This window comes from Bombina bombina, unplaced genomic scaffold, assembly GCF_027579735.1.
Source record: "Bombina bombina isolate aBomBom1 unplaced genomic scaffold, aBomBom1.pri scaffold_2455, whole genome shotgun sequence".
NCBI classification, from domain to species: Eukaryota; Metazoa; Chordata; class Amphibia; order Anura; family Bombinatoridae; genus Bombina; species Bombina bombina.
Window position 1 is genome coordinate 842 of NW_026511952.1, and position 22,673 is coordinate 23,514.

The window sequence follows — 22,673 nt, forward strand, 5'->3', positions numbered from 1 at the left end:
TAGGGAGCCTTGGTAAGTTTGGACTAGAGACCTGGGCTGAAGAGGACTAGGGATCCTTGGATTGATGTGTAAAGCGTTTTAGACACAAGAGGACTAGGAGAACTAGGGAGAGTAGAATTAATAACTATATGACTAGAGAGTTTTGGAGACAGAAGGAGTAGGTAGCTTTTGATTAAAGAGGACTAGAGAGCCTTGGCTTGAGGAAGACTAGGGATTCTTGGGTTAACATCTAAAAGTGTTGGAGACAAGAGAACTAGGGTGCCTTGTATTGAGGAGAATTCGGGAGCCGTGGAATTAGAAGGACCAGGAGGACCAGTGAGCTTTGGATTGAGGGGGACTACAGAGCATTATATTGTGGAGAACTAAGGAGTCTTGGAGTTAGATTGACCATGGGGACTAGAGAACATTGGATTGAGGAGAACTAGGGAGCTTTGAAATTAAGGTGGACCAGGGGGGCTAAAGAGCCTTGGATTTAGGTGGATAAGGGGGCTAGAGAGCCTTGAGTTTAAGTGGACCAGAGGGGCTAGAGAGCCTTGGATTCAAGAGGAATAAACATTGGATTGAGGAAGGCTACCGAGTCTTGTGTTGAGAAGACCTGGAGAAATGATGACTATTTGAGCACCACACCAATTTATTTTATTGACATTTCAATCTTAACAGTGTGCCATCTAGATTAATTACTCTTTTAATACACAACAGACAATATTCAACATCTTCAAAAAATTTATTCCGGTGATTTTCTGTGATAGTCAAAGTCACCAATCTATCTTAAATTCTGGACTTTATCTTTTATGCAGCTATGTAATTAATATAACTATTATTTCCTTATTAGAGGGATTTATTTGCAGCCACTTTTTGACGTTTCTTGCCGTGTTTCTATTCTTTGCCAGTCAGCTGCCTTTGTTCTTCATCATTACGAGACTAAAAGAAGTAAAAATAAATACACTTAGTACAATCCATCCTTTTACACTAGGGAGTTAAATGCAAATATTAGTTAGTGGTGACTTATGACACATCTAATTTAGGGGGAACTGTGTACTGGGAACAATGTTAAAAATTATCTAAAATTATGAAGAAATGCAGAAGTAACAGAAAGACAGAAATATAAATAAATAAACATATTTACCATAGAATTCAAACATATCAACTTCCTCACTTCTGGCTTTTGCAGGAGAATTTTCTCCTTCCTAGAAGGGAGGGAAAGAATCTGACATTATTACACTATATGGCCAAAAGTATGTGGACAACTGGCTATCACACCTATATGACATCCCATTAAAAAAACAATGGGCATTAATATGGAGTTGCCCCCCCACCCCCTTTGCAGCTATAGCAGCCATCAATCTTCTGGGAGCGTGTCTGCAGGAATTTTTTAATCATTCAGCCAAAAGAGCATTTATGAAGTCAGGCACTGATCTAGACAAGAAGATCTGTCCCACAATCTGCGTTCCAATTCATCCTACAACCGTTCAGTGGGTTTGAGGTCAGGTTCTATGCAGTCCACTCAAGTTCCTCCACACAAAACTCGTCAAACCATGTCTTCATGGACCTCACTTTGTGAGTCATGATGGAACATGTGTTATATATTTATGTAACAAAATTTTTGATTAATGGAATTATAAATATTAATAATCAATCATAAAATTATCGTCAGCAATACCTCCAACTAATATAGAAGAATCTTATCAATACACTCCAGTGAAACGTTATATAATCTCTGTAGTGGATTCCAAAATGCTATTGAGATATCTAGAAATTATGATGATAAAATTATTATAAATATCAATATTTAATCTCAAATTAAATTAATTCCTAAATTCTGATCAGTTAATCGCTATGAACACATTGATTATATCTATGTAGTAACTGAATATCACTTATGACCAGATATATATCAATTGGTTAATACAATATTAAAGTATAAAGCAGGCTATATAGATATTTAGATTATTTACTGTTCAATTAAATCGCCTACACTTCTGTATATGGAAACAATATTATCTATGAATTTACCTTAACTCAAATTGAATTAAACATCAAATATTACCATTAAACTTTACAAGAAAAATTTGTAGTTAGCAAGAAATATTAACCAATTCAATATATAGCTTATTTAACAACGTTATATCTAAATCTCACAGTAAAATCTTAACTCAAATTCAATAAGTCTAATGGAATTTGCAGAAGATTATTGTTCAACAACTAGCCAAAAATAGCCTTATATCACTTCAAATAATCAACCAGAGAAATGTATATATTATCAATACAATATATATACATATAACATATACTTCCTACTGAAATTGTCTCACGATACGTACTTAAGAGTCATATTTCTATTAGGGGACTTGAAAGGATTTTAAGAATTCTAGTACCATGATAATAATTAATATTTCAGGAAGTTTAATTATTTTTAATTTCATATTCTGATATTATATCCCCAAAAATTTCCAGTTATCTCTATATTCCATACATATCTGCAAGCAGAATTTTGTTAGAACTAATATCATTATAGATATATATTTGATTGTATTATTATTGATTATTTTATATATATATATATATATATATATATATATATATATATATATATATATATATATATATATAATTTAATAATTTCACATGTCTTAATAATTTTTGAGTGCATGGACTCATGTCTATTATAATATTCATAGGACAGCTTATTTAGTATGTATTCATTTACATGTGATGTATCCCCTGGATTCATATCAATCTGGGCATATTAATTTATATAAAAACTATATAGACAATATGTCTAAACAATAATATTTCACATCTTCCCCATGCCTTCCATATAGGCGTAAGCCTGAGCTTTGTGGATTGAAACTCAGTGTGTACTAATTTGCACTTAAAGGGACATTATACACTCATTTTTTCTTTGCATAAATGTTTTGTAGATAATCTATTTATATAGCCCATCCATTTTTTTTTAAAATAAATGTATAGTTTTGCTTATTTTTAAATAACATTGCTCTGATTTTCAGACTCCTAACCAAGCCCCAAAGTTTTATGTGAATACCGTCAGCTACCTTCTCCAGCTTGCTCCTGTTTGTGTAAAGGGTCTTTTCATATGCAAAAGAAGGGGGAGTGTCTTATTTCCCACTTGCAGTGGGCTTTCCAGCTGCCTTTTCAACAGAGCTAAACTGACAGCTTCTAAGTAAGTTTTTAAACAGTTTTATACTGGATTTTTATATCAGTATCTGTGCGTCTTATTCTTTATAGTAGTGTCTTTTACATGCAGTTATATGAAAATGAGTGTATACTGCCCCTTTAACTGAGAAGTATTTAGATTTCCTGAAATGTGTTCCTTGGTTCAGACTTCTAGTCTCTCTACCTGGTGATCTGATAGGAAATATATCTCTTAAACAGTGGTTCAAAGGTCCCTTTGAAGTGACCAATCTCCACTATCTGGTCACAGTAAGGGGGGTCTGGGTTACCCACCTCAGTTATTTATAAATGGTCAAAGCATTTTTATGTCAAAACAGCTTTTAGCTAAAATTAAATATTAATTTAGGTGATATATATATATATATATATATATATATATACACACACATACATATTTAATATCACTCAGCAATACCCTGACACAGGAAAGGGCCTTCCCTAAACTGTTTCCACAAAGTTGTAAGCACCCAATCATCTAAAATGTCTTTGTACCCTGTAGCATTAAGATGGCCCTGCACTGGAACTAAGGTGTCTAATCCAAACCCTGAAAAACATCCCCAGAAGATTATCCTTACTCCACCAAACTTTACATTAGGCACTATGCATTCTGGCAGGTAGCATTTTCCTGGCATCTGTCACAAGCAGATTCTTCCATCAGACTGCCAGATAGTAAAGCGTGATTCCTTACACCAGAGAACATATTTGCACTGCTCCAGAGGCAACGTGCTATACGCCACTCCAGACAACGCTTGGGTTTTGCAACAGATGATAAGCGATTTTTATGCACTACGTTATTTAACACTGAGCAGTCCTGTTCTATGAGTTTGCGTTCGCTGTTGGGCTGTTGTTTCTCCTAGACCCTTCCACTTCACAATAAGTGACAGATCTAGTAGGGCAGACATTTAACAAACTGACTCGTGGCAAAAATATCATCCTATGAAAGCGCCACGTTTAAAGTTACTGAGCTCTTCATTATAGTGGAAATGTTTTTCTATAAAGATTTCATGGCTGTGCTGGATTTTATGCATTAGTGTTTTTACTGTAAATATTTTACATTCCAATGTTCTTCACATTATTTTTATTTTTTTATATTTTTAAATATTTATCTCTATAAATATCTGTATATATATATATATATATATATATATATATATATATATATATATATATATATATATATATAATTTAAATAGTGAGAGAGAAAAAGATAAAGGGATACTAACCCCACATTTTTTCTTTCATGATTCAGATAAAGCATACAATTTTAAGCAACTTTCTAATTTACTCCTATTATTAATTTTTCTTTGTTCTCATGTTATCTTGATTTGAAAAAGCAGTAATAAAAGGTTAGGAGCCGGCCCATTTTTAATTCAGCACCTTGGTAGAGCTTGCTGATTGGTTTGCTACATTTAGCCACAAATCAGCAAGTGCTACCCAGGTGCTAAACAAAAATGGTCCGGCTCTAAAGCTTACAGTACTGCTTTTTCAAATCAAGATAGAATGAGAACAAAGAAAAATTGATAATAGGAGTAAATTAGAAATGTGCTTAAAATCTTATGCTCTATCTGAATCATGAAAGAAAAAACTTGGGGTTAGTATCCCTTTAATCCCCTAGCCTGGATATCACTACCAGGTGATTGGTGTTCAAGGCCCTTAATAAAGGGAATGGTGCAGACCCTAAGATAAAGATATATAACCTTTTATAAAGAAGTATTTAAGGAGAATATTTCACTCCTTATATATAAAGAAAGGGAATTCAGCACTCTTTTGTATCAAACACCATGTCTTTATTCATAAAGAACAAATATATAGTAAAAAAACACCAAGGGAGTCTCTTTGCCACAAGTTCTATAAAAAGCTTTAGCAAACCCTAATCTAATATACCATTGAAATAGGATATTTATATATAAGGGCTAATATGTAGCGATATTTGTTACACTCTATTTCTTGCTGTAAAGAAACACAGATCAAATGAAACAAACATTCCTTCATATATAGACAAGTGAGAACTGGTAAATAAGTGTCCAAGTTGAATATTAAAAGCTATAACATGTACAGTTCCCAACAGTAGTGCCCACTCTTTCCGGTAATATACCGCGGTTTACACTGCACTCAAGGTTTCAACCGGATCGTATAGATGCAAGCAGAGTCATAAGTAGGGGCTTACGTGACTTGAACAGTGCATGCGGCTTGTGTTCCCCTCCTGGGACTCCATTTCACGGGAGCTCGTACACCAACAAGAAGTTTAATTTCATCTGTTAAGCCTTTTCCTCTGACGTCACTCAGCACCTTGTAAGCATTCTCCGGTCCTTTTCCTCTGACGTCACTCAGCACCTTGTAAGCATTCTCCGGTCCTTTTCCTCTGACGTCACTCAGCACCTTGTAAGCATTCTCCGGTGCTGAGTGACGTCAGAGGAAAAGGCTTAACAGATGAAATTAAACTTCTTGTTGGTGTACGAGCTCCCGTGAAAGGGAGTCCAAGGAGGGGAACACAAGCCGCATCCACTGTTCAAGTCACGTAAGCCCCTACTTATGACTCTGCTTGCATCTATACGATCCGGTTGAAACCTTGAGTGCGGTGTAAACCGCCGTATATTACCGGAAAGAGTGGGCACTACTGTTGGGAACTGTACATGTTATAGCTTTTAACATTCGACCTGGACACTTATTTACCAGTTGTCACTTGTCTATATATGAAGGGATGTTTGTTTCATTTGATCTGTGTTTCTTTACAGCAAGAAATAGAGTGTAACAAATATCGCTACATATTAGCCCTTATATATAAATATCCTATTTCAATGGTATATTAGATTAGGGTTTGCTAAACTCCCTTGGTGTTTTTTACTATATATTTTGTTCTTTATGAATAAAGACATGGTGTTTGATACAAAAGAGTGCTGAATTCCCTTTCTTTAAATATAAGGAGTGAAATATTCTCCTTAAAGGGACATTAAACCCAATTTTTTTCTTTCATGATTCAGACAGAGAATACCATTTTAAACACCTTTCTAATTTACTTCCATGATCTAATTTGCTTCATTCTCTTGATATTCTTTCCTGTAAAGCATATCTAGATAGGCTCAGTAGCTTCTGATTGGTGGCTGCACATAGATGCCTCATGTGATTGGCTCACCAATGTGCATTGCTATAACACATGATATCTAAAGATTGCAGCAAATTAGATAATAGAAGTAAATTGGAATGTTGTTTAAATTTGTATTCTCTATCTGAATCATGAAAGAAAATTTTGGGGTTTAGTGGCCCTTTAAAAACTTCTTTATAAAAGATTATATATATATATATATATATATATATATATATATATATATATATATATATATGTGATAAATAAGAGCAAATATAGACCACAATTATTCTAGCAACAGGTATTTTACTGCAATTTAAACATTATCGACAAGATCAAACCAGCAGTACATAATACAAAAGCAAAATACTAATAATTAAAATGTTCAGCAAATTCACATTCCCTGAGTAGCAAAAGGGCTGATATAAAAGTTCCAAATAGAAGCAAGCGCTGTTTTCAACAAGTTACACATAAATAGTTGCAGTTTGTATTGGTTTAAGCTGGCAACATTGTAGATCAAAATATGAGATCAGCATAGCACGGCCATCCATACATGTGCAGTCAATCCCATGTATAACTCTTGTGAGTATTTGTAATCCACAACCCCATGAAGAGATAGAGAGGCTAAATTGAACACCTTCTTAACTTAGTGAGTCATACGGCACTGAAATAAATACAGCCCGTCTGATACTCACATGACCACTGGGGTTATGTCACAGGTTTGCTGTCTCTGTAATGGGATGCAGTATACTTGAAGGGATTTCAACCGCTTGACTGGTAGCCTTGTGAAAGCAAACAGCATACAGGGGAAGGCACTTGGTGCAGATTGCACGCCTTCCGTGGAACATTCAGCATACAAAGAAAGGCACTTAGTGCATACCACACGCCAGCAGGAACAGACTGGGAAGAAACTATCGGCGGTGAACAGCTGTTCTCACCGCCAACAAACACAGCTGCGCGTGTTTCACCTTGGTATGTCAAGGCTTCATCCAGCTTGAATCTGATTGGGTCCTAAACCCTTCACCTTTTAAATACATGAGACGCCACCTATTTATCAAGCCATTGGTGAAATATAGGTGATACATTATAAGTAAACATTTGCTGATTTATATACAATATATACATTATTCATTCTATTATTCAAACAGATCTTGTTAATTTATATTTGAAATTTTTACGGCAACATATGCATGCCTATACCCAGGTATAGGCATGCATATGTTGGTGCACAATAAGTGCCCATTGCGGTACCCAATACCTGTTTGTAATATTTATTTTCAAAGAAGAAAAAATTATGATGTAGAATAAAGGACAATAATTGAATAACAAATTCAGTATGATTGTTATACCCTGGGCCTCTTTGGTTAAGGAAGAATTTGCATGCATCCATGCCTTTCTGGTGAGGAATACTGGAATACAGTACCTCAACATCAATTACCACCAATATTGTTTTAGAATTGGTGGAAATTCCATCTAGCTTCTTCAGGACATCAATCAAAAAGCCTTAAGATGCTAGATGGAATTTCCACCAATTCCACCAATTCTGAAACAATATTGGTGGCAATTGATGTTGAGGCACTGTATTCCAGTATTCCTCACTTGAAAGGCATGGATGTATGCAAATTTTTCCTTAACCAAAGTGGCCCCGAATATACTAATCATACTGAATTTGTTATTCAATTATTGTCCTTTATTCGACATCATAATTTTTTCCTCTATAAAAATAAATATTACAAACAGGTATTCGGTACCGCAATGGGCACTTGTTGTGTACCAACATATGCGTGCCTATACCTGGGTAAATAGGAACAGGAACATATATTGAACTCCAACTATGAGTCCTCAGTGGTACTTTGGATTCGATTTATCGATGACGTGCTTCTACAATGGGAAGGCACAGAAACCAAATTAATTGAATTAATGATTGAATTAAATAAAAATTAATGGAATTTAAAATTCACTTATATAAGAACCACTGAGGTCTCCTTCTTGGATTTGCGAGTCATGAATGTGGATAACATGTTAAAAAAAGCCACTTTTCGTAAGGAAACAGCAGGAAATGCAATGCTGTCATTTGGGTAACCACCCAAGAAATCTGATTGAAAATATTCCTTATGGCCAGTATTTGCACCATAGGAGAAATTGCACTGAATTTGAGCAATTCAAAGATGAAGCCAAAATTCTAAAAAAAAAAAATGTTTTAAGGAGAGAGGATATTCCCAGAAAGCTTTGAAGAAAGTGATTGATAGATCCAAAAACAAAAGTAGAGATAAACCTTTATATGAAGTCAAAGATTATTTTAATTCAAATAAGGACCTAACTAGATTCATTAGCACATATAACAACAGATGGCAGGATATACGTGCCATTTTAAAATGACAATTTCAAGGTTTGTTGGCGAAACTCCCCTTATGACTCCAAAAAGAGCCCCCAACTTAAGGGATACATTGGTGCATAGTCACCTAATAAAAACCAGTGATGGGAATTGGCTAAAAGATAAAAAGAGAGATGGTAATTTTAGATGCTCACATTGCTCGGTGTGCAGAAACATGATTGTGGGCAAGGACTTTATTGATAAAAATGGCACTTACCATAAGGTGAAGGGCCATATTACATGTAAAAATGAAGGTGTAATTTATATGGTCTTTTGCGACTGCCGCATGTATTACATAGGGAAAACATACAGGGAACTAAAAAGAGAGGATAAAGGAGCACAAGAGAGACATCAAGAATAAATGCATCAAGAACAGCAGTGTGGCGAGACATTTTCTAGATCAACATTCAAATAACAAGAACCTGTTAAAATTTAGAGGTCTTGAAATTATTGATCTAAAAAATAGGGGTGGAAATTTGGATAGAATCCTTCTACAGAAGGGATGTAAGTGGATATATAATATAAAAAGCCTCAAGCCTAATGGACTCAATGAGGAAATAAACTTTGCACCCTTTCTGGGTGATTGATTATAGGTTGCAAAATCCCAGTCCTTAAAGGGACACTGAACTCATATTTTTTCTTTCGTGATTCAGTTAGAGCAAGCAATTTTAATCAACTTTCTAATTTACTCCTATCATCAATTTTTCTTTGTTCTCTTGCTAACTTTATTTGATTTTTTTTCTTGGTTCAGTTCTCTGGACAGCACTTTTTATTGGTGGATAAATTTATTCACCAATCAGCTAGGACAACCCAGGTTGCTCGCCAAAAATGGGCCGGCATCTAAACTTACATTCTTGCATTTCAAATAAAGATACCAAGAGAATAAAGAAAATTTGATAATAGGAGTAAATTAGAAAGTTGCTTAAAATGTAATGCTCTATCTAAATCACAAAAGAAAAAAATTGGGTTCAGTGTCCCTTTAAAGGATTCATAATTGGTTATAAACATTCAATCCATTAATTCCCCTGTTCTCTAATAGACTTACAGACTAATCTCAAAATATAAATTTGCCGATTCGCTTGTATTTCAAACTCATAAATGTCTGCTGTAAAAATTTCAAATATAAATTAACAAGATCTGTTTGAATAATAGAATGAATAATGTATATATTGTATATAAATCAGCAAATGTTTACTTATAATGTATCAACTATATTTCACCAATGGCTTGACAAATAGGCGGAGTCTCATGTATTTAAAAGGTGAAGGGTTTAGGACCCAATCAGATTCAAGCTGGATGAAGCCTTGACATACCAAGGTGAAACACACGTAGCTGTGTTTGTTGGTGGTGAGAACAGCTGTTCACCGCCGATGGTTTCTTCCCAGTCTGTTCCTGCTGGCGTGTGGTATGCACTAAGTGCCTTTCTTTGTATTCTGAATGTTCCACGGAAGGCGTGCGATCTGCACCAAGTGCCTTCCCCTGTATGCTGTTTGCTTTCACAAGGCTACCAGTCAAGCGGTTGAAATCCCTTCAAGTATACTGCATCCCATTACAGAGACAGCAAACCTGTGACATAACCCCAGTGGTCATGTGAGTATCAGACGGGCTGTATTGATTTCAGTGCCGTATGACTCACTAAGTTAAGAAGGTGTTCATTTTAGCCTCTCTATCTCTTCATGGGGTTGTGGATTACAAATACTCACAAGAGTTATACATGGGATTGACTGCACATGTATGGATGGCCATGCTGGGCTGATCACATATGGCAGTAAAATACCTGTTGCTAAAATAATAGTTGTCTATGTTTTCTCTTATTTATCACATTTCTTTGTTACCACTATCTTGCACTGTTAGTAGTGAATGTTTTTTTATAAACACTGCTCTCATTAGGTATCGCCTCTATATATAGTCCCATTAGTGCTGATATAGTTCTATATATAAATATATATCTATAGCAGAAGAGAGAGAACAGCACCCTTGAGATAGAACAAAAGCTAGAATAACTTCCATGCCTGTTCATTTTTATTGCTAACTCAGGGTGCGCATTCTTTTAGCACACTATGCCTTTTCACAGAAAAAAAAATATCCTGTAGCATATCAGTCTGACCCTGCCCAATGACGGTCCAGCACAGAAATACCAGGCAATTCTTCTCTGAACAAGAGAAACAACAACCCCAGATAATCGTTTCGGCCTTCTGTGGGCCTCGTCAGTGAGGTGCAGTCACATCTCTCTAAGGGCATGTGCACAAGGAGTCCACGTCTGGTTTCCCCTTTTACTCTTAGGGAGACCCAAGAGCAATTTGCATAAATATAAAAAGAGAGAGAGATGCACTCAGCTGAGACAGAACAAAAGCTAGAAAAACTTCTGTGCCTGTTCATTTTAGGGTGGCACTCAGGGTGCATACTCTTTTAGCACACAGAGGCCTAGATTTGGAGTTTGGCGGTAGCCGTGAAAACCAGCGTTAGAGGCTCCTAACGCTGGTTTTAGGCTAACTCCGTTATTTGGAGTCACTCAAAAAAGGGTCTAACGCTCACTTTTCAGCCGCGACTTTTCCATACCGCAGATCCCCTTACGTAAATTGCGTATCCTATCTTTTCAATGGGATTTTTCTAACTCCGGTATTTAGAGTCGTGGCTGAAGTGAGCGTTAGAAATCTTACGACAAAACTCCAGCCGCAGGAAAAAAGTCAGTAGTTAAGAGCTTTCTGGGCTAACGCCGGTTCATAAAGCTCTTAACTACTGTACTCTAAAGTACACTAACACCCATAAACTACCTATGTACCCCTAAACCGAGGTCCCCCCACATCGCCGCCACTCGATTACATTTTTTTAACCCCTAATCTGCCGACCGCCACCTACGTTATACTTATGTACCCCTAATCTGCTGCCCCTAACACCGCCGACCCCTGTATTATATTTATTAACCCCTAATCTGCCCCCCACAACGTCGCCGCCAGCTACCTACAATAATTAACCCCTAATCTGCCGACCGCAAAGTGCCGCCACCTACATTATAGCTATGTACCCCTAATCTGCTGCCCCTAACACCGCCGACCCCTATATTATATTTATTAACCCCTAATCTGCCCCCTCAACGTCGCCTCCACCTGCCTACACTTATTAACCCCTAATCTGCCGAGCGGACCGCACCGCTACTATAATAAAGTTAATAACCCCTAATCCGCCTCACTAACCCTATAATAAATAGTATTAACCCCTAATCTGCCCTCCCTAACATCGCCGACACCTAACTTCAATTATTAACCCCTAATCTGCCGACTGGAGCTCACCGCTATTCTAATAAATGTATTAACCCCTAAAGCTAAGTCTAACCCTAACACTAACACCCCCCTAACTTAAATATAATTTTAATCTAACGAAATTAATTAACTCTGATTAAATAAATTATTCCTATTTAAAGCTAAATACTTACCTGTAAAATAAATCCTAATATAGCTACAATATAAATTATAATTACATTGTAGCTATTTTAAGATTAATATTTATTTTACAGGCAACTTTGTAATTATTTTAATAGCTACCTAGTTAAAATAATTACAAAATTACCTGTAAAATAAATCCTAACCTAAGTTACAATTAAACCTAACACTATACTATCATTAAATTAATTAAATAAAATACCTATAATTACCTACAATTAAACCTAACACTACACTATCAATACATTAATTAAATACAATATCTACAAATAACTACAATGAAATAAACTAACTAAAGTACAAAAAATAAAAAAGAACTAAGTTACAAAAAATAAAAAAATATTTACAAACATAAGAAAAATATTACAACAATTTTAAACTAATTACACCTACTCTAAGCCCCCTAATAAAATAACAAAGACCCCCAAAATAAAAAATGCCCTACCCTATTCTAAATTAATAAAGTTCAAAGCTCTTTTACCTTACCAGCCCTGAACAGGGCCCTTTGCGGGGCATGCCCCAAGAAGTTCAGCTCTTTTGCCTGTAAAAAAAAAAAACATACAATACCCCCCCCAACATTACAACCCACCACCCACATACCCCTAATCTAACCCAAACCCCCCTTAAATAAACCTAACACTAAGCCCCTGAAGATCATCCTACCTTGTCTTCACCTCACCAGGTATCACCGATCCATCCTGGCTCCAAAATCTTCATCCAACCCAAGCGGGGGCTGGCGATCCATCATCCGGTGGCTGAAGAGGTCCAGAAGAGGCTCCAAAGTCTTCATCCTATCCGGGAAGAAGAGGCGATCCGGACCAGCAACCATCTTGATCCAAGCGGCATCTTCTATCTTCATCCGATGACGACCGGCTCCATCCTGACCTCCACCGCGGACCCATCTTCATCCGGCGACGTCCAACTGAAGAATGACGGTTCCTTTAAGGGACGTCATCCAAGATGGTGTCCCTCGAATTCCGATTGGCTGATAGGATTCTATCAGCCAATCGGAATTAAGTTAGGAATATTCTGATTGGCTGATGGAATCAGCCAATCAGAATATTCCTACCTTAATTCCGATTGGCTGATAGAATCCTATCAGCCAATCGGAATTCGAGGGACACCATAAGGTAGGAAGATCTTCAGGGGCTTAGTGTTAGGTTTATTTAAGGGGGGTTTGGGTTAGATTAGGGGTATGTGGGTGGTGGGTTGTAATGTTGGAGGGGGGTATTGTATGTTTTTTTTACAGGCAAAAGAGCTGAACTTCTTGGGGCATCCCTGTTCAGGGCTGGTAAGGTAAAAGAGCTTTTAACTTTAGTAATTTAGAATAGGGTATGGCATTTTTTATTTTGGGGGGCTTTGTTGTTTTATTAGGGGGCTTAGAGTAGATGTAATTAATTTAAAATTGTTGTAATATTTTTCTTATGTTTGTAGATATTTTTTTATTTTTTGTAACTTAGTTCTTTTTTATTTTTTGTACTTTAGTTTATTTCATTGTAGTTATTTGTAGATATTGTATTTAATTAATTTATTGATAGTGTAGTGTTAGGTTTAATTGTAGGTAATTGTAGGTATTTTATTTAATTAATTTAATGATAGTATAGTGTTAGGTTTAATTGTAACTTAGGTTAGGATTTATTTTACAGGTAATGTTGTAATTATTTTAACTAGGTAACTATTAAATAGTTCTTAACTATTTAATAGCTATTGTACATGGTTAAAATAATTACAAAGTTGCCTGTAAAATAAATATTAATCCTAAAATAGCTACAATGTAATTATAATTTATATTGTAGCTATATTAGGGTTTATTTTACAGGTAAGTATTTAGTTTTAAATAGGAATAAGTTATTTAATCAGAGTTAATTAATTTCGTTAGATTAAAATTATATTTAAGTTAGGGGGGTGTTAGTGTTAGGGTTAGACTTAGCTTTAGGGGTTAATACATTTATTAGAATAGCGGTGAGCTCCAGTCGGCAGATTAGGGGTTAATAATTGAAGTTAGGTGTCGGCGATGTTAGGGAGGGCAGATTAGGGGTTAATACTATTTATTATAGGGTTAGTGAGGCGGATTAGGGGTTAATAACTTTATTATAGTAGCGCTCAGGTCCGCTCGGCAGATTAGGGGTTAATAAGTGTAGGCAGGTGGAGGCGACGTTGGGGGGGGGCAGATTAGGGGTTAATAAATATAATATAGGAGTCGGCGATGTTAGGGCAGCAGATTAGGGGTACACAGGGATAATGTAAGTAGCGGCGGTTTACGGAGCGGCAGATTAGGGGTTAATAATAATATGCAGGGGTCAGCGATAGCGGGGGCGGCAGATTAGGGGTTAATAAGTGTAAGGTTAGGGGTGTTTAGACTCGGGGTACATGTTAGAGTGTTAGGTGCAGACGTAGGAAGTGTTTCCCCATAGCAAACAATGGGGCTGCGTTAAGAGCTGAACGCGGCTTTTTTGCAGGTGTTTTTTTTTTTCAGCTCAAACAGCCCCATTGTTTCCTATGGGGGAATCGTGCACGAGCACGTTTTTGAGGCTGGCTGCTTGCGTAAGCAACTCTGGTATCGAGAGTTGAAGCTGCGTTAAAAATGCTCTACGCTCCTTTTTTGGAGCCTAACGCAGCCTTTATGTGGACTCTCAATACCAGAGTTATTTTTATGGTGCGGCCAGAAAAAAGCCGGCGTTAGCTCCTTACCGACAAAACTCCAAGTCTAGGCCTATGCCTTTTCACAGAGAAAAAATATCTTGTAGCATATCAGTCTGACCCTGCCCAATGACAGCCTAGCACCGAAATACCAGGCAATTCTTTTCTGAAAAAGAGAAACAACAACCCCAGACGATCGTTTCGGCCTTCTGTGGGCCTTGTCAGTGAGGTGCAGTTATATCTCTCTAAGGACGTGTTTTTTTTGTTTTGTTTTTTTGGGGGGGGGGTTGTTTTTTAGATTAGGGTTTTTTGGGCAATTTAAAAAAAAGCTGAATGCCCTTTTAAGTGCAGTGAAAAAGAGCTGATGATTGCCCTCTTAAGGGCAATGCCCATACAAATGACCCTTTAGGGGCAATGGGTAGTTTAGGTTTATAAGTGTTAGTTTTTTTTATTTTGAGGGATTTGGTGGGTGGGGAGTTTTACTGTTAGGGGAGACTTTGTTTATTTTTAATGTAAAATAGCTGATTTCTTTAGGGCAATGCCCTACAAAAAGCCTGATTAAGGGCTATTGGTAATTTAGTATGAGATTAGGGGGGGTTTATTTTGGGAGGGGATTTTTTATTTTTATAGGGGTTTTAGTTTAGGTTTAATTTTATTATTTTGGATGGCTTTGTTTATTTTTTTCTGTATTTTTACTTTTTTATTTTTTGTAGCTTGGGGGGTTGCATTTTTAACAAATAGACTGCCCTCTGGGTGGGTTTATCAGCTAGTTTAACATAACATGCAATAAAAAAATTTAATATTAGCTAATTTTAGCTTAATATATAGTTAGTAAAATCATTGTATCCTATGTAAAGAACATAGGAATGTAAAATATTTATTAATCACTTCGGGTTAGCGCTGTAGGTCTAAAGCGGTGTCTGGTTAGCGTATGAGCAATACGTGTTAGTTGTTTTTTTTTTAAGTTCAACTCTTAATTAAAGTATATGGGGTTGCGATAGCTGACGTCCCACAATTAGCGCGGGTTGGGTTTCGCTCTCATGCTAACTTTTTACTTTCAACTTATAATATGCAAGCTAATGTGCACGTTACAAGTTTCCATTCAGCGGCATTAGCGCTCAAGCGTGAGTACTTAATACCACTCCACTTGTAATCTGGCCAAAAATGTGTCCAGGGCTAAAATCAGCACAATTTATGCATCAGCTCGTTACAGGTTCATTCATTACTTGTTGTGAACCTAAAGGAAGAACTTACTCAAGATAACATATGAATTGAAGTTTTGGAAACATTTATGAAAATGTTGAAAATAAAATAATAGTATATCTGTAAAAGCACCTAACAAATTCTCTTTGTGCCTCCCGTAAACTCCTGTTGAAATCCAGGGTTTCTTTACTCTGTTTCCTGAAATAGTTCTGTACTCTAGCGCGCTTCTCATGCAGGTGCTCATATCCTTGCTTAACAAGGTCAGCGTAGGTCGGTGAGGAGCTTGTACAGAGAATTGGTTAAGAAAATGTATAAAAGAAGAGATAAGCAGTGATTTTAAAACACCGGGAGATTGTACAGAGAAGTGGAATATAAAATTTAACATCACAAAGAAATAATACATTTACAATGTAAAAACCCAAAAGTTAATTGTTCATTTGTACTTTACTGACAGCAACATAAGAAGAATAGTTATTAAAGGTTCAAAAAAGGCAAAAGTCTGAGCACTCAGGGGCAAAATTAAAAGCCAAATATCTATATTGAAGTATGTATAAAAACTGCATCTCAATGCAGGTAAACAAGGACAGCAATCCTGACGCGTTTCGCGCCCCCTAGTGGCGCTTAGTCATAGGAAAGGTTGTATTAAAGGTTATAAAGCATTTAAAGTAGCGCAGAAGGCAAGGTCAGTAGGTGCTTGGTGTATAGGAAGAGGTATTAGCAGTAGGTAAGGTCAGTAGGTGCTGGGTGTATAGGAAGAGATATTAGCAGCAGGTAATGTCAGTAGGTGCTGGGTGTATAGGAAGAGGTATTAGCAGTAGGTAAGGTCAGTAGGTGCTGGGTGTATAGGAAGAGGTATTAGCAGTAGGTAAGGTCAGTAGGTGCTGGGTGTATAGGAAGAGGTATTAGCAGCAGGTAAGTTCAGTATGTGCTGGCTGTATAGGAAGAGGTATTAGCAGTAGGTAAGGTCAGTAGGTGCTGGGTGTATAGGAAGAGGTATTAGCAGCAGGTAAGGTCAGTAGGTGCTGGGTGTCTAGGAAGAGGTATTAGCAGTAGGTAAGGTCAGTAGGTGCTGGGTGTATAGGAAGAGGTATTAGAAGCAGGTAAGGTCAGTAGGTTCTGGGTGTATAGGAAGAGGTATTAGCAGTAGGTAAGGTCAGTAGGGTGCTAAGTGTATAGGAAGAGGTATTAGCAGTAGGTAAGGTCAGTAGGTGCTGGGTGTATAGGAAGAGGTATTAGCAGTAGGTAAGGTCAGTAGGTGCTGGATGTATAGGAAGAGGTATTAGCAGTAGGTAAGGTCAGTAGGTGCTGGGTGTATAGGAAGAGGTATTAGCAGCAGGTAAGGTCAGTAGGTGCTGGGTGTATAGGAAGAGGTATTAGCAGCAGGTGAGGTCAGTAGGTGCTGGGTGTATAGGAAGAGGTATTAGCAGCAGGTAAGGTCAGTAGGTGCTGGGTGTATAGGAAGAGGTATTAGCAGCAGGTAAGGTCAGTAGGTGCTAGGTGTATAGGAAGAGGTATTAGCAGCAGGTAAGGTCAGTAGGTGCTGGGTGTATAGGAAGAGGTATTAGCAGCAGGTAAGGTCAGTAGATGCTGGGTGTATAGGAAGATGTATTAGCAGCAGGTAAAGTCAGTAAGTGCTGGGTGTATAGGAAGAGGTATTAGCAGCAGTTAAGGTCAGTAGGTACTGGGGGTATAGGAAGAGGTATTAGCAGTAGGTATGGTCAGTAGGTACTGGGTGTATAGGAAGAGGTATTAGCAGCAGGTAAGGTCAGTAGGTGCTGGGTGTATAGGAAGAGGTATTAGCAGCAGGTAAGGTCAGTAGGTGCTGGGTATATAGGAAGAGGTATTAGCAGCAGGTAAGGTCAGTAGGTGCTGGGTGTGTAGGAAGAGGTATTATATTCAGGTCATAATAATCCCAGGTTTGGATAAGCTCAGCCCCCAAGGACTAAGTAAAAGGATATGGTATTGGCTTTTCAATCTCTGTTCTGGGCACCAGAATATTAACCCCACTCTGAGGAGCAGCTCTTTGCTTCTGCAGATAATACTGAACCAGAGGGCTGTTTCCGCTCAGGCTGAAGAGTCTGCGTGTGAATTGTGGACCTGGACAGGCTGGGTGAGACTAAAAAAAAAAGGAACAAGCAATGATATCATCTGCTAAATGAATAACTTTTCTATTCTTCACTAATATCTAGGGTGGAGCTGCCAGAGTACATGCTAGTGGTTTAACGTTTAAGACATCAGCCTCTGTAGCAGCATAGGGTTAAATAATAATTCTTCTAGATTTGCAAAGTGATCTTGATATTTAGAGAACTACTGAGGTGCTCTCATCTAATGCTAAGGCGTAGATTTAACAAGCAGCGGATGCTGCAATCTACCCCTGTAACAAGAGTTAAGAAGCAGTCGATAAGACCGATGCTTCTTAACTCCTCCGCCACCTCTGAGGCAGCGGATAGCAATCATCCCGATCGGATCTGCAGGGGGCGGCATTGCACAAGCATTTCACTTGAAATGCTTGTGCAATTTTAAATGCTGACAGTGTATGCTCTCTACTACAGTGGATCATGTCCGTCCGACATTTAGTAAATCGGCCCCTAAGAGTTAATGAGCTGGTGTTCATTTGCCCTCTTGAAAATAATTACTATCGCCTAGATTACGAGTCTTGCGTTAGGCTTAAAAAGCAGCGTTGAGAGGTCCCAACACTGCTTTTTAACGCCCGCTGGTATTACGAGTCTTGAAATGACAGGCTCACCGCTCACTTTTTTGTCCAGACTCGGAAAAACTGCAAATTCACTTACGTCAATTGATTGCGTATCCTATATTTTCAATGGGACTTGCATAGCGCCGGTATTACAAGTCTAACCAAAACTGAGCGGTAGACCCTGTCCTGTCAAGCCTGGTGCATTTAAAAGTCAGTAGTTAAGAGTTTTACACTACAACGCCGTAGCATAAAACTCTTAACTAAAGTGCTAAAAAGTACAAGCTCCTTCCTGTTTTGGTGCAGAGGAAGTTGATGCTGCTCCTGCTTTGAAATTACGAAAGGAACGAAAATTAGACTGTCTAGCCTTAGGTTTGGCTCTGTCTTGAGGCAGGGCATGGCCTTTACCTCCTGTAATGTCAGCGATAATTTCTTTCAACCCGGGCCCGAATAAGGTCTGCCCTTTGAAAGGAATATTAAGCAATTTAGATTTAGAAGTAACATCAGCTGACCAGGATTTTAGCCACAGTGCTCTGCGCGCCTGAATGGCGAATCCGGAATTCTTAGCCGTAAGTTTAGTTAAATGTACTACAGCATCAGAAATAAATGAGTTAGCTAACTTAAGGGCTTTAAGCTTGTGTGTAATCTCATCTAATGGAGCTGATTCAAGTGTCTCTTCCAGAGACTCAAACCAAAATGCTGCTGCAGCCGTGACAGGCGCAATGCATGTAAGAGGTTGCAATATAAAACCTTGTTGAACAAACATTTTCTTAAGGTAACCCTCTAACTTTTTATCCATTGGATCTGAAAAGGCACAGCTATCCTCCACCGGGATAGTGGTACGCTTAGCTAAAGTAGAAACTGCTCCCTCCACCTTAGGGACCGTTTGCCATAAGTCCCGTGTGGTTGCGTCTATTGGAAACATCTTTCTAAATATTGGAGGGGGTGAGAACGGCACACCGGGTCTATCCCACTCCTTAGTAACAATTTCAGTAAGTCTCTTAGGTATAGGAAAAACGTCAGTACTCGACGGTACCGCAAAATATTTATCCAACCTACACAATTTCTCTGGTATTGCAACTGTGTTACAATCATTCAGAGCCGCTAACACCTCCCCTAGTAATACACAGAGGTTTTCCAGCTTAAATTTAAAATTTGAAATATCTGAATCCAGTCTGTTTGGATCAGAACCGTCACCCGCAGAATGAAGCTCTCCGTCCTCATGTTCTGCAAATTGTGACGCAGTGTCTGACATGGCCCTAATATTATCAGCGCACTCTGTTCTCACCCCAGAGTGATCACGCTTACCTCTTAGTTCTGGTAATTTAGCCAAAACTTCAGTCATAACAGTAGCCATATCCTGTAATGTGATTTGTAATGGCCGCCCAGATGTACTCGGCGCTACAATATCACGCACCTCTCGAGCGGGAGATGCAGGTACTGACACGTGAGGCGAGTTAGTCTGCATAACTCTCCCCTCGTTGTTTGGTGAAATATGTTCAATTTGTACAGATTGACTTTTATTTAAAGTAGCATCAATACAGTTAGTACATAAATTTCTATTGGGCTCCACTTTGGCTTTAGCACATATAGCACAGATATCTTCCTCTGAATCAGACATGTTTAACACACTAGCAAATAAACTAGCAATTTGGAAATACTTTTCAAGTAATTTACTATAATATGAAAACGTACTGTGCCTATAAGAAGCACAGAAAAAGTTATGACAGTTGAAAATTGATAAACTGAAAAGTTATAGCATCAAATCTTTGTAAAAAACACACTTTTAGCAAAGGATTGCTCCCATTAGCAAAGGATAACTAACCCTGATAGCAGAAAAAAAATACAGAAATAAACGTTTTTTATCACAGTCAACTACAATCTCACAGCTCTGCTGTGAGTGATTACCTCCCTCAAAACAAGTTTTGAAGACCCCTGAGTTCTGTAGAGATGAACCGGATCATGCAGGGAAGACAATAAACCTCTGACTGAATTTTTTGATGCGTAGCAAAAGCGCCAAAAAAGGCCCCTCCCCCTCATACACAACAGTGAGAGAGATCAGTAAACTGTCATAAATTAAATAAAAACGACTGCCAAGTGGAAAAAATAGTGCCCAAAACATTTTTTCACCCAGTACCTCAGAAAATTAAACGATTTTACATGCCAGCAAAAAACGTTTAACATAAATAAATTAAGTGTTATTACAAAGCCTGTTGCTAGTCCCTGCAAAATAGGCTAAAGTCTTATGCATACAGTATAATTCCAGTGAAGTGCCATTCCCCAGAATACTGAAGTGTAAAATATACATACATGACAGCCTGATACCAGTTGCTGCTACTGCATTTAAGGCTGAGTTTACATTATATCGGTATGGCAGAATTTTCTCATCAATTCCATTGTCAGAAAATAATAAGCTGCTACATACCTCTTGCAGATTAATCTGCCCGCTGTCCCCTGATCTGAAGTTTACCTCCCCTCAGATGGCCGAGAAACAGCAATATGATCTTAACTACTCCGGCTAAAATCATAGAAAAAACTCAGGTAGATTCTTCTTCAAATTCTACCAGAGAAGGAATAACACACTCCGGTGCTATTATAAAATAACAAACTTTTGATTGAATGTATAAAACTAAGTATAATCACCACAGTCCTCTCACACATCCTATCTATTCGTTGGGTGCAAGAGAATGACTGGAGGTGACGTAGAGGGGAGGAGCTATATAGCAGCTCTGCTGGGTGAATCCTCTTGCACTTCCTGTTGGGGAGGAGTTAATATCCCAGAAGTAATGATGACCCGTGGACTGACCACACTTAACAGGAGAGAGTACACTAACACCCATAAACTACCTATTAACCCCTAAACCGAGGCCCCCCCACATCGTAAACACTAAAATGCATTTTTTAACCCCTAATCTGCCGAACCAGACATCGCTGCCACTATAATAAATATATTAACCCCTAAACCGCTGCACTCCCGCATCGCAAACACTAGTTAAATATTATTAACCCCTAATCTGCCAGCCCTAACATCGCCGCCACCTACCTACATTTATTAACCCCTAATCTGCCACCCCCAACGTCGCCGCCACTATATTAAATGTATTAACCCCTAAACCTAAGTCTAACCCTAACCCCTTCTAACTTAAATATAATTACAATAAATCTTAATAAAATGACTACAATTACCTAAATAATTCCTATTTAAAACTAAATACTTACCTATAAAATAAACCCTAACGCCTAGATTTAGAGTTTTGTCGGTAACGACCCCCGTAGCTAACGCATGCTTTTTTTACCCGCACCTTTTAAATACCGCTGGTATTTAGAGTTCACAGAATGGCTGCGTTAGGCTCCAAAAAGGGAGCGTAGAGCATAATTTACCGCCACTGCAACTCTCAATACCAGCGGTGCTTACGGACGCGGCCAGCTTCAAAAACGTGCTCGTGCATGATTCCCCCATAGGAAACAATGGGGCAGTTTGAGCTGAAAAAAAACCTAACACCTGCAAAAAAGCAGCGTTAAGCTCCTAACGCAGCCCCATTGTTTGCTATGGGGAAACACTTCCTACGTCTGCACCTAACACCCTAACATGTACCCCGAGTCTAAACACCCCTAACCTTACACTTATTAACCCCTAATCTGCCGCCCCTGCTATCACTGACCCCTGCATATTATTATTAACCCCTAATCTGCTGCTCCGTACACCGCCGCAACCTACATTATACCTATGTACCCCTAATCTGCTGCCCATAACACCGCCGACCCCTATATTATATTTATTAACCTCTAATCTGCCGCCCCCAACGTCGCCTCCACCTACCTACAATTATTAACCCCTAATCTGCCGACCGGACCTCACCGCTACAATAATAAATGTATTAACCCCTAATCCGCCTCACTAACCCTATAATAAATAGTATGAACCCCTAATCTGCCCTCCCTAACATCGCCGACACCTAACTTCAAGTATTAACCCCTAATCTGCCGACCGGACCTCGCCGCTACTCTAATAAATTTATTAACCCCTAAAGCTAAGTCTAACCCTAA

The 22,673-nt window shown here is 38.1% G+C and overlaps 1 long non-coding RNA gene across 1 annotated transcript; it reads right to left on the minus strand.

Annotated features, from left to right (window-relative positions):
* Nucleotides 1-613: 613 nt before the first annotated feature.
* LOC128644024 (uncharacterized) lies at nucleotides 614-7,107 on the minus strand. Its single transcript, XR_008399910.1, has 3 exons — nucleotides 6,973-7,107; nucleotides 1,127-1,187; nucleotides 614-921 (listed from the first exon to the last, which is right to left on the minus strand). It is a non-coding gene; the product is annotated as an uncharacterized LOC128644024 (long non-coding RNA).
* Nucleotides 7,108-22,673: the final 15,566 nt, after the last annotated feature.